General features: G+C 43.0%; 1 long non-coding RNA gene across 1 annotated transcript in view; it reads right to left on the bottom strand.

Moving 5' to 3' along the window:
* The window catches only part of LOC127025312 (uncharacterized), a 132022-nt gene that overhangs the window by 19798 nt on the left and 92290 nt on the right, over window positions 1-19934 (bottom strand). Inside the window, exons 4-5 of the long non-coding RNA XR_007767652.1 lie at window positions 12711-12810; window positions 12079-12183 (exon numbers count right to left, since the gene is read on the bottom strand). This is a non-coding gene — a long non-coding RNA (uncharacterized LOC127025312). The remainder of the gene's footprint in view (window positions 1-12078; window positions 12184-12710; window positions 12811-19934) is intronic.

Raw genomic sequence — 19934 nt, forward strand, 5'->3', positions numbered from 1 at the left:
CAAGTTCTTCAGAACTCAGCCCAGATGTTCTCGATGTGGGTCCAAACCACCACCACCAGCTCAGCTGGGAAAGGGAGCTCCTTTCCCCAGATCTAGAAACTGAAGTTTCTGTCCTGTTCTTCCTGCAAAAACATCCCACAGAGCAAAAACTCCACGCCACTGCAAGGCTAATGTATCATACAAACTATAAAAACCAACAACTTAATACTGTCTCTGTATTGCTTACTCCTCAAAAATGTTTTTTTTTCCAGGATTAGTTGCTTGAGCTGTTTTAGTTGCCAGCTAGTTTCTTTGCAAGCACAAAAATAATGAGCGTGCAGGTGAACAGCATTTGCCATGTGATTTAGATAGCTCTCCCTTGGGCTTCTCTGGAGAGTTTCCTCCAAATCTCATCCCTTTTCTTGTATGTCTTTAATTTGTTCTAGGAGACTAAGTACGCCCAGTTCCAGATTCGTGGTTTCTATAGCCACAAAGGGAATTTGGGGTGTATATGAGGTATAATTAGTATTGTTTTATAGAAGATTTCGCTTAGAAGAACAGTTGTCAAGACATAGATAGCTAATGCCATTTGAGGTTCTAGGATATCTGAATGAGGCTGGGAAATTCAGCCACTACAGAGAGCCACAACTTTCTGGAATGGGAAGTGAAACAGCATTTCACAGAGGTTTTCTGTGACATCTTGGACAGCATTAACTATCTTTGCCTGGACAGCTAAGTCTCACCTGAGCAGTCTTTCTCAGAAAGAGCTGGGAGGACTGGCTCAAGATTTTTATTCAAGAAAAGCTTAGATGCTTTGTCTGCCTGTGGGAGAGCTGAGGAAGCAGGGAAGCGGGGACTATTTTCCTCTTGCAAGTTATCCCAGACCATGCCTCCATAACACTGTGAAACTCTAAGAAACAGCAGTCTGGAGTGGTTTCTGGGGAAGAAATGAGGGATGACTGTGAAAGCTCAGTTATTTTTCTTCCCTGCTCACTAGCTTCCTCTCACAAACTGGAACTGAAGTCATCATCTGTATCACACAGCCATTTTCATATAGATAAACGCTTCATCAACTTTCCACCAAAAAAGCTCTGTTGACTCCAGGAGTCTCAGAACAAGACCTCCAGCAGGGACAATCTCAACCAGGAAACTCAGAAGATGGAAAATGCTGAGATCACTCCCGAGCTGCAGCACTGCTATGGCACTGGACATCACCACGAATGCAGCCCAACAGGCACCCAGAGCACACGTAAGCCTCACCTCTATCTTATCCACATCGCCACACTGGAAAGCAGCTCCAAGGGAGCACGTTTGCAGCAGTTTGCACTGCTCTGACCCCCTGTAAAACTTGGTCCCTCCAGCAGTTAGGAAGTTTCTTGATCCTTGCCTCAAAAATGTGGGGTTTTGCCCCTGAGATGGGGAACAGCGAACAGAAAGTACCCAGAGAGACCAGGCAGCAGAGCCTGAGCAGCTCTGGAAATGCAGAGAAGGATCAACTCCAGGTGAACATCACAGCTGAGAGGGGTCCTGGCACCCCACAAGCTGGAAAGGCTCGTGGGGGACCATGGTCCAGGCCATGAGTATTACCGCTGCCCTCTCCCGTTCCTTCACTGCCAAAACAAGCCTGAGTGTGCCCGGATCAGCCTCTCAGATTATCAATGCCACTCCAGTGTCTCAGTGCAATGCCACCACCCACGCCTGCATCATTCCACTTATAACACAACATCCATGAATCAACAGCGTTGTCTGATTTCTGTGATTTTATGAGGCTGGGAGGCTGACCTGCCTCTACCTCAGACCCTTCGCACAGGGGAAGGAAAGCAGGTCCTTCAAATCTCCAGTCTTGCCTAACAGTCCACCAGTAAGGCTTTTTGTCTCCATGGCTGTCCTACCATGCTGAAGTGTCCATGCTCTGCTCTGCACAGCTCTAGATCCCTCTTTGAACTCATGGACAGTTCAGGGAATCAGAGTTGGAGTGAACCCGAATCTCCCAGACAAGCTGGGAGACGTCTGCTCACTTACGACACTATTGCATTCCCTCCAATTTAAATGGCAACGAGATCAGACAATACTGATCACTGTAAAATTGCAAGTGAGGCAGAAAGCCAGACCGTCTTGCCATGCTGCGAACAAAGTTAACGCTCTGCCAATTCATCAGTCACCTGAGTTGTGAATTATTGACCTGTCACTCCAAAGACACCTACTGTACAGCCAGACCTCTCCAGTGACCTTCACCCCCGTTAGGGCTCTGTTTTGCCTTCCACAGATTAACCGAAGGCCAAGGCTTTCCGTGCAGTTCCCTTGTGTCCCAGCAGAGCAACTATGGCAGCTTTCACAGGCTCTGCTCCAGCAGCCCCGCACCGACGGCTGCACCCAGGCAGCCTGGGCAAGGGGGTTAACCGCTTCAAACAATGGAGCCTGGCATGACTTGGCTGGACACATGATGAATGAGTAATTCGTGAGTTCACGCAGGTAGTGATTTACAGTCTGGATTTGAGCTGGAATATTGCTAGAGGGGGAGTGCAGAGCTTTCAAGTAAAGAGCTGATGACTCACTTTCTCGGTATTTGTTTTCTCGAACTGCCTCTGCTCCCCATTTCCCATGCATGCTCTCGCAATCAAGTCTTGCTCTCCAGTACAACGGCTGAACTTTCTCTTACACCAGATCAGTAGTTTTAAAATTAACCAGCAAGCCTCAGTCACACTGTGGGTCACAAGTGCCTCTTTGTGCAGGTATAATCAGGTAATGCTACAGTAAACGCTCCAGGCAACATCCTTGGGTCATTTGCACTGATTTCAACAGAGTTGTGCTGTCTGATGCCAGCCAAGGATCTGCCCCTCCACAGAAGCCAGTTCCTTCATGTGGATGGTGTGGGGAGAAGCAGCAGAACAGAACATGAATTTAAGTGTGCTGGGTGCATAGGAATCGGTAGGAGCATGATCTCCACTCCCTTGATTTAAAAACAGCACTTGAAAAATAAGCGAGAAATAAGCCACATTAATACCCCTCCTGAAAACGTAGAGCTCCTGACCAGAAGCTGGCTCCTTCCAACAATGCTTGACATTACAAGAGCTCACAAAGGTGCCCTGAAGTGCAAGCAGTTCACCGGCCACAAATCTCCCTGGGATAGTTATCCTCAGCCTCTATCCGTGGCAGAAGAGTATCTTGGCAACACAACCATGTTTCAGATAGTTGTTGGTGTCTGAAATGAGGGCCACAGTGCTTCATCCTTAGCTTCTAATATCGATGTCTGATCCCACAGCAATTTTCCCAGGAACACAATTCTCAAGTCTCTGTTCTTTGAAAAAAGAAGTCAGAAGGCCTCATGCAATAATGCAAATGGTAGCTCTGTACCCTTCACTTTTGAGATGTATCACTACAATAATGAGCAGCCAAAGTTACACCTATTTTTTTATACAGAACTATCAAGAGTCACTTAAGAGCAACTGAATAACGTTATAGAAATGGTTATCTATGAACACTGGCCTCCTGCAGGTTCTTTTGAAGAGATCATGTTCTTCTCATTGAAGCCAGTGTCTGGGGGAAGAGAGAACAGACTGAACATGAAATGAAAACAGACTTTCTCCTGACGTGGCAGATGCAGCTTCCAGTTCTTGCTAGAAACTGAAGCTATTTTGGAACATCATTCTTTATTTATGGCATTTATTATTTATTGCCTTTATCTTGCATGTGTAGAACAAGCAGAAAATCTTCTTCAAATGCACCTCACTCCAGTAAGCTCTGGATGGCAGCAACACACAACATAGAAGCATTGGCCCAATGCTGCAGGTGTAAATTCGCAGAGTACCAGGACAGGTACTCCAGCATGAGTCCAACTGAAAGAGACAGCTTCACCTCGCCTCTGCGATTCCTGACGGGTTTGACACTTCCTGAACAACCTTTTTAGCATTATGAGAAGTGGCACCTAAAGGGGCAATGGAGAGACTATTTTTCCCCTGCTGTGCAAAGCTACTGTAAGACCACCACTACTCATTAACTTTATACATACGCTATCAAAAGCAGTCACTTACAGAGCAAGACAGCATGCACCCAGCCCTCATACCTGCATTGCACAGGCATGATTGTACAAAAAAGAGATTTTCAAGCCACCTCTAAAAGTACAAGCCCCAAGTCTCACCTTCCAACCACATCACCTGTCCCTAACCTATCAAATAAAACTGAACACTAACACGCAAGGGTCTTGTCCTACAATCACACAGCTAATGGCTCAAAGGGAATATTCTCTGCTTTAATATCCTCCATTCCTCAAGGCAGTTGAACCAAATAGGACTAATTTATAATATGATTTTATGTGTGCTTTCACACATGTTTTCCAAACATAGTTCAACAACTGTTTCTGGGAAGGCTTATATAACACAAGATTATAAGTAATCAGTAGTCGTCTATCAAGCTCTGGTCACAAACACCAGGTAATAAAAACCAAGTAAGAAATGAAATAATAGTAATGTCTCCAATGAGGATAAACTCCTGTTACACTGTGATAAAGTTTATATCAAACCTCTCTGATATGCTTAGGTTGCGTTAAGGTAAAACCCACTCTCCACAAAACTATTTAAGTTCTGCTCTTACGTAATGGTCGTAACTTTGCCCTTAGAAAATGAATCCATCTCTCCTTGCTTGAAGTATCTTAATGAGAAGTGACCTTTTAAGAGTGCTTTCAATCTTCCTCAGTACTGTGAAACCCAGGAGCACACTGGGAAGTTGAGAAGAAACTTATCTAACATCAGTTGTACTTGCTTAGTTTCCAAAATGCAGTTGGTTCCAAGTTGTTACAGCAAGTAGGACTGGAAGGGCCCAAGGTACTCGGGCTTTTTTTTTTTTTTTTTTAAAAACAGAACGGATTCACTTGTCTCTACACCTGAAGGCACAAACATCACTTTCAGAGTGACTCATCTTGGAGTAGAAGGAAATGTTGCTACAGACCTGAGTAGGCGCTATCATCTTTTGTTTTGCAGGATTTTTACAGATAATGCTCAAAAGTCTTAGGAAAAGCTTTGAGAGAGCCTCTCTTCCATCTTCGTTCTCCTCCCACATCCTTCCTTTCTCCTGACTATTCTATTTTAGTAGTCACAGAGCATTTCCTGGTGCTCCCTTCTTATTCTTTCAGCCTTGCAATAGGTAACACTTGTAGAGTTTAGTGTCAGAAATTTTGAGATCGGTAAGAGTGAGGTGTGAATGTAAATGTGGTTTTGTAAAAGCACCAGAAAAAATAATAAGCAAGGGTTAAAAAACTGGCATCTGTTGAGAACTAAGCATACAATTGAGCGCAATTATGCTGGCAAACATCAAGGACGGGATTTTCTGCATCAAGAACACAGCATAGACGAATTGTCAGCAGAAGACCTGTGCTTCTTACTGAAGGAGAGGAGGATGGCAAAAAAGAGAATTGTATGTACCGTACCTCTTTCCTGCTGCTCTAACAGGAAAACAGGGTGCAGCTGTAAGATACCCAAAATGAGGAAACAAGAGACAATTGCCTAAGATGTAGGGAGGGTAAAGTAAACAAGATTCTTCTTGCCGTAATAACTGCTGACTTCAAAAGGGTATTAAAAGACCTATGCAAAACCCAATTCATTGTCACCATTCAAGAGGAACACAGCAGGTGTAATGGGGACACACTAGCTGGCATCTCTTGTTCTCCATGCCACTGCAAGTAGTCCTGCCAAGACTACTTGGACACGTACATATTGGTGGTTTTGACTCTGCAGGTATGAGAACATGAATAGATAGATACAACTTAGGAAAGTTAAGTAAAATAGAAGTCTCCTTTTCCTTCCGTAAGGTCTTCCACTGAGTTTTTCAGACATGAATTCCTACACACTTACTTGGGTTGAGTGATTTGATGACGCAAATATAGAGTCATTGGCTTGTAACACCTGAACGGCATTAGTCAGCGATGTGAAATCTGGCAAAGTACAGACCGACAGACTGTTCGGCAATAAATCCTTATCTTAAGTACTCTAAAAAATTTTTAGAGCTATAGAGAGCAGGGAACTGACATTGTTCACACTCTTTAATCACTTCTGCATCTTACTCTCCGCTTTTCCTCTGTTTTTCTTTGTTGTGGTACATACTGAACAAAATCATATATGAAAGGAAAGTCGCAGTCTGGAGCACCTTTCAAAAGCCTCAAAATATTTTAGAGGGTAAATTTCAGTTTTGCAAAACTGTTCTTCTCTGAAGTGCTTGAGTATCAGTGAAATTCCCAAATGACAATAGTTTCTAAGGGTAACATTTCTAATAGTGTGGTGTGACTAAGACTAAAATTCTACTGTTACTTTGGGGAAAGAGAGGGATGATGTGGCCTCTAAATTGCTGATAAATGTTCCCCCTCTCTCCTCCTCCCCAGTCATTACAACTTGGCTTGCACTTCCTTGGCATTTAGGCACCGTATTCCCATGGACTCTTTGAAGAACCTGAGCCTAAAAGCTTTACTGAGGTGTCTGAGCCTAACACAGCAGACTGAGTCCAGAGTGGAGTTAGAGACACCGATGCAACCTTTAACCTCATCAACTTGGGTACCAACAGAAACCAAAACCGCAGGGAGCTTGGAGAATGATCTCTGCTGATCTTCACTCCCAAATCACCCTTGGTACCTGCCTCTGGTACCTGCCATTACCAATCCCAGCATTGGCATGCCCCGCAGTCCATCCCTAGCCCTGACAATAGCACTGTTAATAACTCAGGTAAATAGCTTTGCTCTTCTGTTTTCCACCTTGTGAAAAAGATGTAATAATATTTATGCAGCTTTTCAAAATGCTTGGACAGGCTCATGCAATTAATCACAAAGGTACATTTACTAAACTACTAATTCAAGAAGCTCAGCATGAGCATTCTGGTGTTACAGCAAAAGCAAGCACATCTTTAAAAGGTGCACTGTGGTAACAAAGGCTCACATTTAGAGTCTCCTGGGTAAAACAACGAGTTAAGTCCTCAGCTGATTGCTCTTGGCTAAAAAAATCTGGTCCCATGAGTGAGAAGTTCAGAAGTGCTCACAGAAAATTATCATAGGACAAGGGATTAAACATAGATTCCTGAACAGAAGAAAAGCCCTATTTATTCTTTTTCGTCCTAGAAATTAGAGCTTTCTGTATCAAGATGACGAATACCTTCTCTGCGTATACATGCACAGAAACCTGCTTGTCTCTGTGCACCTACAAGCATACACGCATGTTTCTCCATATGTCCCCAAAGCTCACTTACACTACGCCTCCTATAACCCAGTATGGCAGTGGCTGTTAGCAATGCAGAGCTACGGAAGAAGATTTAAGATTGTAAATCATGGCCACTTTACTTCCTCTTACAAACTAAGGGTTTTTGCGCCGCTCTGTATGAGAAGCACAGTGCTGTGTGAATGAGTACGTGAGCAAATGTGTGTTCATGCATACCTGCATTGTGTGTGAGCAAGAAGCTGGAAGGAAATGCTCAGGAAACGCATCCTAGCCAAAAAGGATTTCAAAGTGCAAAGCTGCCTTATTTGCAGAGGAACTGCTGTTACGATACAGACAGGTGTATCTCTGGGCAGCATTTATGAGGACAGGTCAGCAAGCACAGGCTACCGAACTGTAACAAGCTCTTTTATGGCTTCACCCTCTACACTCATTCCAGCTGTTATCTAAAGCTTTGGAAGTATAAAGTCACCAGGTTTATTTTAAAAAGGGCACAGGACTGGTGATTAAACTGAAGTTTAAGATTTTAACAGAAAGAATGACAAGATTCATTGTATTGACCTCTATGGCAAGATTTTAATTTCCTGCCAGAACCTTTTGAAGGCAATATGAATCTAATGAGACTCTAATGGGTGCAAATAACAATGATGTGGCAGAGATCTCATAACCTAAATTTTTGGCAAATGCTGATGTTGTAGAAATTTGCTTTCATGGCATTCATCAACAGGACAGATTTTCTGAAATGTGGTAAGTAGATTTCAACTTTTTAAAATAACATCTTCTAAGGATCAGATTTGCTCTAACTCAAATATGGAGATACATGACACCTGTGGACATATTGCAAGCTACGTTCCATGCCCGGAATAATTTCCCATCAAATTTCATTCGGACAGGGCAATTTACTGAATAAATTGCAGAATAAACAGGCCTGTTTGGATAAGCTGTTATCTTGGCAGTTGTCTCAGTGACCTGGCTCTCAACTTCTTCCTCCCATCACAAGCTGGCTGCCAGTCCAAGAGGTTTTTGTCAATGAGAATTGATAGTAAAGCCTACCCTGCAGTGAAAGAGAGGTCTCTAGAACAGCTACAGGTCTGGTGAGCTCCATGTCCTGCCTGTCCACTGTCCCATGCCACCTTCAGACAGCTTCTGAGGGATCTGTAACTGGTGCCTGCCAGACCACTGCATGCTCCTGGGCAGGGATGGCCTCGCAGGTCAGAGAAGGCATGCTGCAGCATCCCCTGGGATGCCAGTTCCAGCTTCACAAGATGGCAAGTGGGTGAAAATGATCAATAGTGCAAAACAAGCCATGATCTGCAGGTGGTATTTCTGCCCTAACCAGCGTAAAAAGGACAAGGAGCAGAGGATCTCACTCCAGGGATGTTCCTGCTTTGTTTATGGGGTAGACTGCCATATATTTACTATCCAAATGTCACCACAAGCACAAGGTTTTCTCACACACATCACAGAACAGCTTTTGTTTAAATTTTGCAGCTATTAATGGAGATACTGAACACAGACAGCATTTTGCATTGTTCATTAGAGTACCCATTCTTCTAAGAAGAGGGCTATCCTTTCCTCAGGATAAAGGTGGGTTGCCAGGGTACAAGATTATATAGAATTAGACAGTGACACCAACAAAAAGCATATTATGTGAGATTAAAAAGTGGATGACTAGCCCTGGGCTCTTCCCGCTCCTGTATGTTCTTGCATGGTCGAAGAATAATGGCATAGAAAAGTCAACTCTTAATTCAACTTGGAACTGCTTCCTTGAAGCAGAAATGTCCTGTGAGCTCTGGTTTGAACCAGACACTGCTGCAGGAGCTCTCTACCACACCAAACTCCTTCTCCTAGCAGTAATTAAAAAACCTCCAAAAAGTAGAAACCAGAGACTTTTAGAGAGGCCTATGGAACTACATATCTGGCTTTCACAGAAAGAAATGGGAGGCTGGGTACTTAAAAATCCTAGGATCCTTTCAAAATATGGATATAAATTACCCCGGGAAGATCCCATCTTTTCCACAAGCCCCTTTGCTTTACCCCCTCCAGCTCCTCCAGTCTGAGCCCTCTTCAGCTGTCAAGCCGGACTCAGTTGTAGCTGTTTTGCACCATGGCTGAGAAACAGCTCCTGATACCTTGGCCCACTGTTAGATCAACCAAAGCAATCTCCTCAAAGGATACCAAACACCGCAGCCCTCATTCCCCAGGGATTACAGTAACGAAATCTATACCCTTGATTGCAAATTCTCATGGACGTTCACAGCCACAATGATTAAACACACAGAGTAACTTAGCTTTTGCTGACACTGTTTCATCACACATAGTAGAATATAAAAAGACTTAGGAAAACAAAAAAGTGGGTTTTTTTCTTTTTAAATGCAATATAAATGAAAAGGTATACCGATTAAGTAAGGTCACAGAAGTTATTTATGTAGTAGAGAGTAAGAATCCCTTGCAATTCAATAAAACATAATTTCATTTTATATTTTTCCATTTTTATTCATGTCCCTACAGGACTCACCCTAGAATCTTTTGTAAAATTGGGTGCCTTTAACATGAATAAACATTAAAAAGGTTTTTTTATTCAATTTTTTACTCTGTTCTATAGCTGACTAAAAGTCCTTAAAAGTTGCAGTGTTCATTTAGTAGAATACTTGGGCAACTGTATCCCCAAACATTTTATTCCTGAAATCTTGTAATGTTTCTTTCTCATGAATTTTGTTTTACTACTTCATGGCACTAGTGAGCTCGGAAATACTGCAAAATCAGCCTCTCTTGGGGCATTCTGGCACTTTTTGCACAGAACTGACCAAGGCCAGGATGCTCAGAAGAAAACAAAAATTTTTAAAAAAACGCTTCCCCGACGTTTTATGAAACTTTAAAAAAAAAAAAAAAGAAGTCTGGCTCCAGATTAGTATGTTAGCAAGCTTCCAAGGTTACTGTGCCCTTCCCAAATTTTTACGATTGAAAACAAAAAGAGAAAAAAAACCCATTAATTTTCCTAGGCATCAGATCAGAGCTCAAAAATATCTACCAGACTTATTTTAAGAAAGGAACTTGGAAATGTTTAACTAAACCCACTAGAGAAATTGCCACACACACAAAAGCAGTGATTACATGGGGTATTTACTTAAAGATTTTGTAATCTCCTCTGTGCCTATGCACGTTCTCCTCCTCTCTTATCTACACGCAGACACACAAATCAAGACTCTAAATGCTAACATAATGAAGACTCAGGTGAGGGGCCACATGTTCAAGTACACAGCAGAATTTAAGGGGGTTTTGTTTTGTATTAATATTTCTTCCTGCACTTGTGCACAAGTCAAAGCCCATAGTTCTACACCTGAAGGCTGCGATACCAACATGAATAATACATGGACTGCATGCGAAAGACGAGCGCTGGATGTTCTTCCTTGGCAGCGTGAAACTATTAAATGGCCCAGTTTAGGGACAGTGGTGCCTGTAGCTGGTGGCACGTAGGGAACATGTAGAACTCTTGTGCAAAACACATGAATCATTCTCCCATTACTTCTTTAAAGTGGTGCAAATTTAAAGCCATCACCCCATTTGAATGGAGTTGGGGCAGTGGAAAGGGAATTGCTGAGGTCTTACCTCTCATTTATATTAATGCTTTTATGCCTGTATTTGAATCGTATTAGCGAATACCTAAAGTATCTCTGCCGCTATTTGCTAGCCTAAGTAATTGCTAACAGCACATTAATATAGTGCAGGGATTTGGGGAATCTTTACTGATACCATCAGTGCTGTCAGAGCCTCAAATAAATGAGGTGAGGAAGACTGGTAGCTTATAAAAAGTTAACCAAAGCCAAGAGCTGTAATAATACAAGGAAAGACCACGACAACAAGAGCCACTCTATGGCAACTACCCATCAGCATTAACCTTGGAACTACTGCCATTGTGCATACGAAATATTCCATACAGTGCTGGTGAGCTGCGCTAAGCTGGAGTGCACATTACTGCTGTTTGCTATCTTCTCTATGAAATATTTTACTAAGTCTGTTCTTTAAAAATAGTTTTCATTGTTTTCTCAGGATTAAAACAGCAACAATAACAGGAAAGTCTGGATTAGCAGCTCAAAAATAGCAGCTAATAAATGTACGGTATTCTGTAAAATTGACTAACTTTCAATTAAATGCATTTGGAAGTTTGTTTTACTTGATTTAATTTTCAGAATTTTACCTTTTGCAGGTAATAATTTGAAAGGACCTTTTCTATTTAATGTACCTGCGTACATTTGGGTTGGCACTCAGCAAATGTACTCTTTAAACAGGATGGTTAAAAACTTCTCCCGTAAAAATGTAATTTTAAAGCAGTCTTTACTTTGCCTGCAATTAAAATACTCAAACAGGCCAGAAGTCACACGAAAACCAGGAAAAGGTGGTAAATAAGTTTTGGCTGAATGACATCAATTAAAGCCTGGCTATATTCCAGCTTAGAAAGAAAAATAAATGCAAGTCAGTAAATTTTGAATTAGCTAATGTTTACACACTGAATATGGACAGGTTAGGACAACGGACTAACCTGTTGCCTCTGTCTGGAGAAGCAGTTGTGGAGAGCAAACACATGAGTTTGCCAACCTGCCAGGCCCCAGCCACCAAAAGTCATTCACAGGGTTGGCTCCTGTCTCTTGCAGCCCTCCTGTATCTCATGTCTTGGCAGCTTCAGAGCAACAACCTACCTACTATATGGCAGGTGCAGTTTTTCTTCCTGATACCCGATTCCTTCATCCCCCCTCACCAGCTTGCCCTACTTAGTGGGTAAAATACTGATGCAGGAAAATACACTTGCAGTAAGAGGCACACCTTAGAGCAGGATGAAACTAGAAGGCACTCTCTGCATGGGGATCACAGCCAGTTCCCTGTCATACGACTTGATGGGCCAGGTACATACCTGGGACAGACGAAACTCGAGAGCTCTGGTGTTTGTCTCGTAGTCTCACTTTTTTCCTGGCTGATTTGGATCTGGAAATATTCCACCATATGGCCACAGGCTTATCTGATCAAAGACAACAGTGCATGGAGTGAGTAAACAGCCACACTGGGCCTTGCCTTTGTTTCGTCTCTTTTATGCTCAGTGCCTGTCCTTCTCACAGGGCATGTGGAGGGTGGCAGGAGAAACATGATCCACACAAAATGAGTTCCTCATCACAAGATGAGGGGAGCTAGTAGGCAGGGATCGCTTCTTACTGAATTGTATTTTGGGTCTGGGAACTCTCCTTCTAGAACTGACCCCTCCATGACCAAGTCACTGAAGCTCTACTCATTTATATCCAGTCAGGGACTATTTGCAATTTTATTTATTTATTAAACTTTAGCAATAGCTTACTCTGAGCTGCTCAGAAGCAACACAACATCATTAGTGGAGGCTCCAGGCTACTTTGCTGCAGAGGACACTGAGACTTAGAAGATTTGAAACTGGTTCTTTATGCCACTACAGACTTCCTATGAGACCTTGAGTCCTTAGTCCCAAACTCTCCGAAGTACACATCTGTAAAGCAGGATTAAATACGTGCTTTAATTCACCTTTTGTCTTTTGACGGCTTGCAGTCTCTTTGGAAAAGGGAATGGCTCAAATCAGGACTCAGAACTGCCAACTCCAAGCATTTAAAACCATCAGCCAGGCCTAAAAAACATAATGAAGAGATCAGGAGATTAAAAAAAAAAAAGAAAAAAAAACAGTAATGCATTTGGAGTTCTTTTTATTTGCTTTCTCAGTTTTACTCTGCTCAGGTTCATGTTTTCAAGCATTTCTCTAGACCCCTGAGACCTAGAAAACTGCTTTCTTTTTAATTAAAATAATAATTAATAATAACAACAACGACAACTACTGAAAGCCGAGACTGCGAACTATTCACATCACTCCAAGGATCAAGACTTTAGGGAAAGCAATAAATGTACTGAGACTAATCATAAAACCATGTGAGTTGTCAGGCACTCTGTGCGTCATGTCTACCAGGATGAGGCCCCAGTAAACAGAGCCATTTATAATTTCTACCTTGCTATTGTTAAAAGTGGTTCTCCCTTCTCAGAAGACGCACCTTCATATATCACAGAGGGCTTCTGACACTGTCCTCACGGCTTGTACTGTATATACACTGAGGAGCGATGGTTTTCAGTCCCCAGCTGTCTGGTCCCCCTAGTTTGCTATGGCTCCAGTGGAGTCACCCCAGCATAAATGTCACTGAAAGGCACATTTGACCGTTCAGTACCAGGATTGGAAGCAACACCTTTCACACATCCCACTAGAAATGCAAAGGGACCAAAAATCCTCAACTTAGTACAGCATTTCAAATACATCATTAACATGCTCATACCTAAGAAAAGGCTCAGGTACTGCTTGAGAGCAGCTGAAGTATACAGAGCAGTTTAGATAAGTAAAATGAGACGACCTGAATAAGTGCAAAGGCAGAACAGATACCCATCTTTAAGGAAACAGTGTAGTTCAATCTGTTGATCTATCCTATTACACTGACTAGGGGTTGCCTGTTGCCAGCAAAACCAAACAAGCACTTTCAAGGCCTATTTAATGAAGACAACACGAGAAGTAAGGAAACATGTTCAAGTGTTGCAATCCCCTGTAGCCAAAGTATCCACAGATGCTCCAGCTCGTCAGTGGTTTGGTTTTTTTTTTGCCTTTTTGCTTTCATTATAGTTGCTCACATCAAAACAATATGAAAAACCAGATGACCAACATCTTGCCCTGAGTGTAAATACTGTCCATATTCTCTCTCAAGGTGTGATAGCTCATTACGAGCTCAGTTTCATACAATCCCAAAGATATACGTCTGGTCCAGAAGGTTGCCACCAGACTGGACGGACACTTGCAGCAAACCACCCAATTTGTACATCCCAGGTTTCCTCACCTGTAAGACAGGGAAATATTAACCTTATTGTGAAAGCATTTTAAGACCTGCTCATGAAAAGCATTATATAAAAGCTAGGTATTATTAGGCTGTTGAGGTCTGATTCTTATAAATAACAAGGAGGTGTAAGATGGTCTTAACTGCATTTGTACCTGCTCAGTGGCCCTTTGATCTTGAAAGTGTAGTGTCAAAGAATATCTGGGGCCACTCACAGCCATGTCTGTTGCTTCAGAGACAGGCTTTAAAAAAGATCAGTAAAGCCACAGATAATTATAGAAGGCTGCAATTGAGAGAGAGTGGGGAGAATTGTCTCCTCATCCTTGTGGGCACATACCATCTCTGAGCAGACAGCCTTTCCAAAGGCTCCAGAGGTAACTGAGGGAACAGCACAAAGCCACTGTTGTCATTCTCCTCAGCTCAGACTCACAAGTAGCTGGAAGCAAAAGGAGGAAGTGGTTAACATCCGAGACAAAAGACAAACGTCACTTTGGGATACATTCATTGCAGCAAGCGTTTCCATGAGGAAGTCAGCAGAAGATGGCATGCAACTTAGCCGGTGGCAGCTCCTTCTCACTAGCCTCCCTACTCAGTGGTCTTAAGAGCATGCACATACGACTAAGTTATTGCAAGGTAAGGCAAGGAGTAAACTTGCAGCTCACCTCCTCCTCAGTGTGAAAGAATGTGCTTGTTCATTGCAGGTCAAGGTGTCTCTCACTGTACAATAAAACATGACTGTGGGGTTTACTGCAGCGTACCTGCCATGCACTTACTTCTGCACAGCTCTTCTTTTTGTGTGGATTAAGTGGGTTGGGAAATGGCTTCAGCTACCCTGCATTCGTGTGAAGTGGGTACACACCTAACGGCTCACTGTTATGTTGCTGAGATCATGGAGACCAGGATAATTTCAGAGAGGTCATTAATGCGTTTGATTTCTGACTGCTTTATATCTTTTGAAGACATTTCTCACAGCCATCAGGAGAATACAAACTCTGCATGTTGGAGGTCAGAGCAGTCTAAAGGTGTTTTGGAGGAGTTCTTTGACAGGATCAAAGCCTTAAAAAGCAAAAGCCAGCTACTGAAAATGAACAACAAAACCCGCACATCTTTTGAGGCAGTAGACTGGGCCAAGAAGAACTCTTAGGCTAGAGACAGAGGAGCTGCAGGTGCTGTAAAAGCCCAGGCTACTTCTAGTATGTAGCCTGTATCGCATAAGGATGTTGATTGGGGTAAAGAAAATACTGCTGTGCTAGACATGGCATCCTGACGTACCTGTAGGGTACACAATCGTACCTGTAGGGCTTGTTTTACTCAAGTGGAAGGCACCTTTACTCTGCTGGTCCAAAGCACAGCTTGGCTGGTGGATAGCCCTGTCCACACTGGGAGTTCTTTGTCAGTAACTACATCAAGTTTCCTATGCCAGGAAAAATCTCCTGCTGCAGAGGTAGCTCAGGTTGGACAGTTGCTTCTTTGTTCATGTTCTTGCCTCAAGTGCAGAGGTAAGATGACTCAATAAAATGTCCTCTATGTACTCTATGTGTGTGGGAAGCAACCGGAGTCCATCAGACTGGAGACATTATGACAGGTCATCCAGGTAAAATAGTTCTGCTTCCCCTTTCTTGTTTGCCAGAAAAAAGCTGCATGTCTTGCCAGCTCTCTCCACGTTCCCCATGAGGAAAAGGAGTTGAGCTGAAAGGCCTGATTGTGGCAGAGCCGGCAGGACCGCAGGCAGGGCAGGCAGGTGCAAGACCTTCCACGGGCAATGCGGGGGTGAAGGAGGGAGAGGATGGGCAGAGATCAGGTTCAGTTCATGGAGGTCTAAGGTGTGGATCCATTCTTTGTCATGCACACACATTGCCCTGCACAGCTCTAACACAACCTAGTAGATCTACCCACAGCCTTGGGTGGTGCCTCCTCCCTCCTAAAACCCAGCTCTAAGAATTGAGCCACTCTTTGGCCTTGTGCATAGCAAGCACATGGAGCCCCACCTGGATGCCAACCAACAGAGAACTGTGCTAGATACGACATCGTAGCATGCAGGATTCCCCTGTCCCTTGGCAAAATTGAGCCTGACCTCACGTACTACAAGTATAAACAATACAATAAGCAACACCTTACAAAAAAAGGAACTAAGACCACAGTGCTTAATCCACAACGATCTGCATTGTCACTCATGCTGTACAGATGGAGAACGTTAAACAGCTTGTACGTGTGCACACAATTGCACAACATGCGGCACAGCCAGAAATGGGGTTGCAGGTGTTTTCTGAGAAGCATTAACCTTCAAAAAATCACCTTAATCATGTTAAGAAGTTATGAGAAGTTAGTGGTTCTTGAGAAATATATCAAAAGGTCCTGTACCTTCAATTAACTACCTACAGTCTGCATTAGATTGCTACTGTATATACTACATTACACTGGTGCAGGAGAATCAAGCAAAGTGCAGCTAATGAAGAGGGATATAGAAGTAAGATAAAGCAACCACTTGTTGTCCTACATTTTGAAGAAAAGGGAAGGAAAGAAGGAAGCAACATACTTGTAACATACCACATATGTTTACAATCTTCTCCAAGGCAAAAAGGGTAGCAGAGATGTAAAAAGTTTGTAATGAGGTTTCATTAGTCAGAATCAGATGACAGTCTGTGATCTGATCAGCACCACACCAAAAATAACTCGGCTGGTGCTCACTAAGTTAGTTTCAATCACAGTTTAGGTGAAAGCATTTTACTTTGTGTTAAACCCTGGCAATACAAACGTAGCCAAGTGCTGCACATAAACTGAGGAGCAGGTAACTAATAGCTAGAAGGGAGGTAACTTTTCCAAACACTCTGAATAGGTCTAAAGCAGCCATCTGATTGTATCCTTCAACAGAAACCCAGAAAATAAGAAGGACAAAACATTGAAGACTGGTAGCTGAGGAAAAGAAGGATAATTCACTTTGGGAATGTGTGAGACAACAGAGGCAAGCACAAGAAAAAGCTTTATATAAAGAGCAGGTTTTAACGAGGAACTGTAGAGCTGATCCAAGGGCCCTGGAAGGCAATAGAAGGTCTTCTGTTGACTTCAATGGGTTTTGGATCAGCTCTGCAAATGAGGGGAAGGGCCTGGGGCTGGCACGGAGAGGCAGGTTGTGGGGAGACTGGAATGCAGCTGCGAATAGACGGAGGAAGCAAAGAGGAGCATAGGGCTGGAACACAGATGCAAAAGCCACGCGGTTTTGTTTGTATGTCAGAGAAAAATAACTTGCAGGCTGGCTTGGGTTGAAGCTTGGGGAAAAGAAAATGGAGGAAGGCAGGCAGGTTACTATTTGAGCTGAACCAATAGACCCATGGTTGGTCTGGTAGCAGTGCCGTGTGAAATACCACATTTTTTCCCTGAACGTGCTCCCAGGAGGAACAGGATGTGGATACTGTGCTAAGAGGCAGAGCTGCTGAGCTGTTTGCTGAAGCTGTCCCAGGGTTAGATGGGGGGAAAGCAGAAGTGAACAAATGGAGATACACGGAAGAACAAAATTATCTCTTTCAACTGCTTATCTCTGTCTGTAGTAGTTATACGGGTGTCCTTACTGTTGTGGCTGAACATCTATCTATTGAAATACAGGGAAACAGATACCTACATTGTTTATACACTCCTGAAAATTCCTGTTAGGTGCACTGGTACCTTTGCAAACCTGGTTCAAAGTGAACTTTAGGACAAGGCAGAAGCAGAGAAGCGATTCGAACCCTGATTTCTCCTGAGCTCAGTCTAGTGCCCCAGCATACAACTATCATTTTACTTTTAATACTCAGTTTAATCTCACATGGGCAGGATTTGTGCAGACCCTCATTGTAGGGGTGAATTTCAGCCTTTTCTGCCTCCTTCTTTTAATTAAGCAGATAGTAATTGAGTTAAAAATACCAATATTATAGTTACTAAATGTTGAGACAAACTTGTCATCCAGTTTTACCCCCCCACAAATATGAAAACTGCTCACTTAGACATTGCACAATTGTTAAGGGGTTTCAAAAAGTCAGAAGCAGCTTTCCTGTCAGCTGAGACCTCGCGGATACCTCTCTGACCACCTCCGGGGGAAGAAGCTACAATCAGGCTATTACGGAATCGCTGAAGCAAGGGCAGAAACATCAAATGCTTCTCAACTCACAAAAGGAAATTACATCCAATTCCCTTTCAAGTCTACCCAAGACCTTCACCACATCACATTCCCGTCTTAATGCCAGCTCTTTGTTGGGATGTTGTGTCTATTCATAAAGTAACTCTCCTTTATATACTGATCGAAAGCACAGCTTATTAAGAACATTAGCTTAGGAGATTGGTAGGGTCAGTACACGGTTTTCAAGTGCGTCACGCAGAGAGAATGAGCTGAGATAAATGCTTGGATAGCAGCCACTCATTTTTAAAACCAGTTGTTCACAGTTATTTTTCTTAACTATTTTTGTAAGGCAAAGATGTAGTCCAAGAACGCACTGCTTATTTCCATTCATATAATATTTAAAATACTAAATTGTCTACCTTTTAGACTAAGCTTTATCTTTACAGAACTAAAAAGACACTGACATAAATTAAATTACATAGCTCCTCTGTGATGCTCACTGCGACTGAAATGAACACCTTGGTAGGGGTATGTCCAAACCCTTCACAACGCCGCCACATGAATTCTTTGCCTGAAGTGCTCTTTCATAACCTGGGATGGCGACACGGTTTGGTGTGGTACGTGACTTTTCTTACAGAAAGTAAGCTCGCTCTGTCTCCAAGGTATAGCACCCCAAATAAGTTGCTACCAAAAAGCATTCCTGTCCCAGGAGTGTCGGGTTGCAGCTCTGTCCTGGGAAGGCTCAGCTCCCAAGGCACTCGGAGGAGATGGAAGGCCCATCTAGAAAGGTGTCCTTTGTCAGAGCACAGTGCTAGCTAAAATTAGTGTTGTTATAATAGCAGGTGGGAGACTAATATTGACCTGATAACATTGCTGCAGCTCACCAGAACTCCTGGGTTCCAGTCCCACAGCGGAGAAGAGGTTTGAAGGCAGTTATCAGGACTCTGGCAAACAGATGCCCTCTTCCCCTCTTAGGCCCCCTTCCCGCCACTAAATCCTGCTCCAGGGGCTCTCAAACACTTGCAGAGACCGCTCAAATCCAACGTTACTCATGAAGAACACAGTGTTTGCACTAGCACATCTCGGAGCAGGCCTGGAGGCCAGACGATGTGTTTGGTCTACACTTACTCCTGTGAAGGAGTATTTTACACTTCCATATCCCCTGTAAAAATGTCGTGCTACTGCCAAAGCAGAGCATACCCTTCAACATACCAGAATAAACGATCCGTAAAACGCAAATGCTGAAGGAAGACCCAAGAGCTAAATGGCAAGAAAAGCTGCACAAAGGGTTTGTATGTGCATCCAGCCCAGCATCACTCAGAGCAACTGAAGCCAAAGCAACGTGCTTGGGATGCAATACTTGCACAGGGGATGACAGGAAGTTATTCTGCACTCAGCCTCCATCACCTACACCACTGCAAAGCAATGCAAAGCGATGCGAAGCTCTACCGCTTCTGTTCAGTAGCATTTTACATCCATTTTAAAATCACTTTGCCTTGCAGTAAATGGCTAAACAAAATAAGACACACAGATAATCAGGCTCTTGTCTTAGAATCAAGTTTTACTATTAAACTGCAAGTTCTACACCTATGTTGATTATTGCAATCAGCAGTGCACATAAATGGTTATTAATTAGTACCATTCTATCCTTAAAGAAAGCTCAGAGCCCATTTGTTGGTAGCCCCCAATCTGTCCCGGAATGTCTGGAGATTTAACAAAATCTAAGGGGAAAGTTTGAATTTACAATTTACAATTTCAATGTTCAAAAAATCAGAACTTTTCAACACATACCTGAGA

Source organism: Gymnogyps californianus, chromosome 23 (assembly GCF_018139145.2).
Source record: "Gymnogyps californianus isolate 813 chromosome 23, ASM1813914v2, whole genome shotgun sequence".
NCBI lineage: Eukaryota > Metazoa > Chordata > Aves > Accipitriformes > Cathartidae > Gymnogyps > Gymnogyps californianus.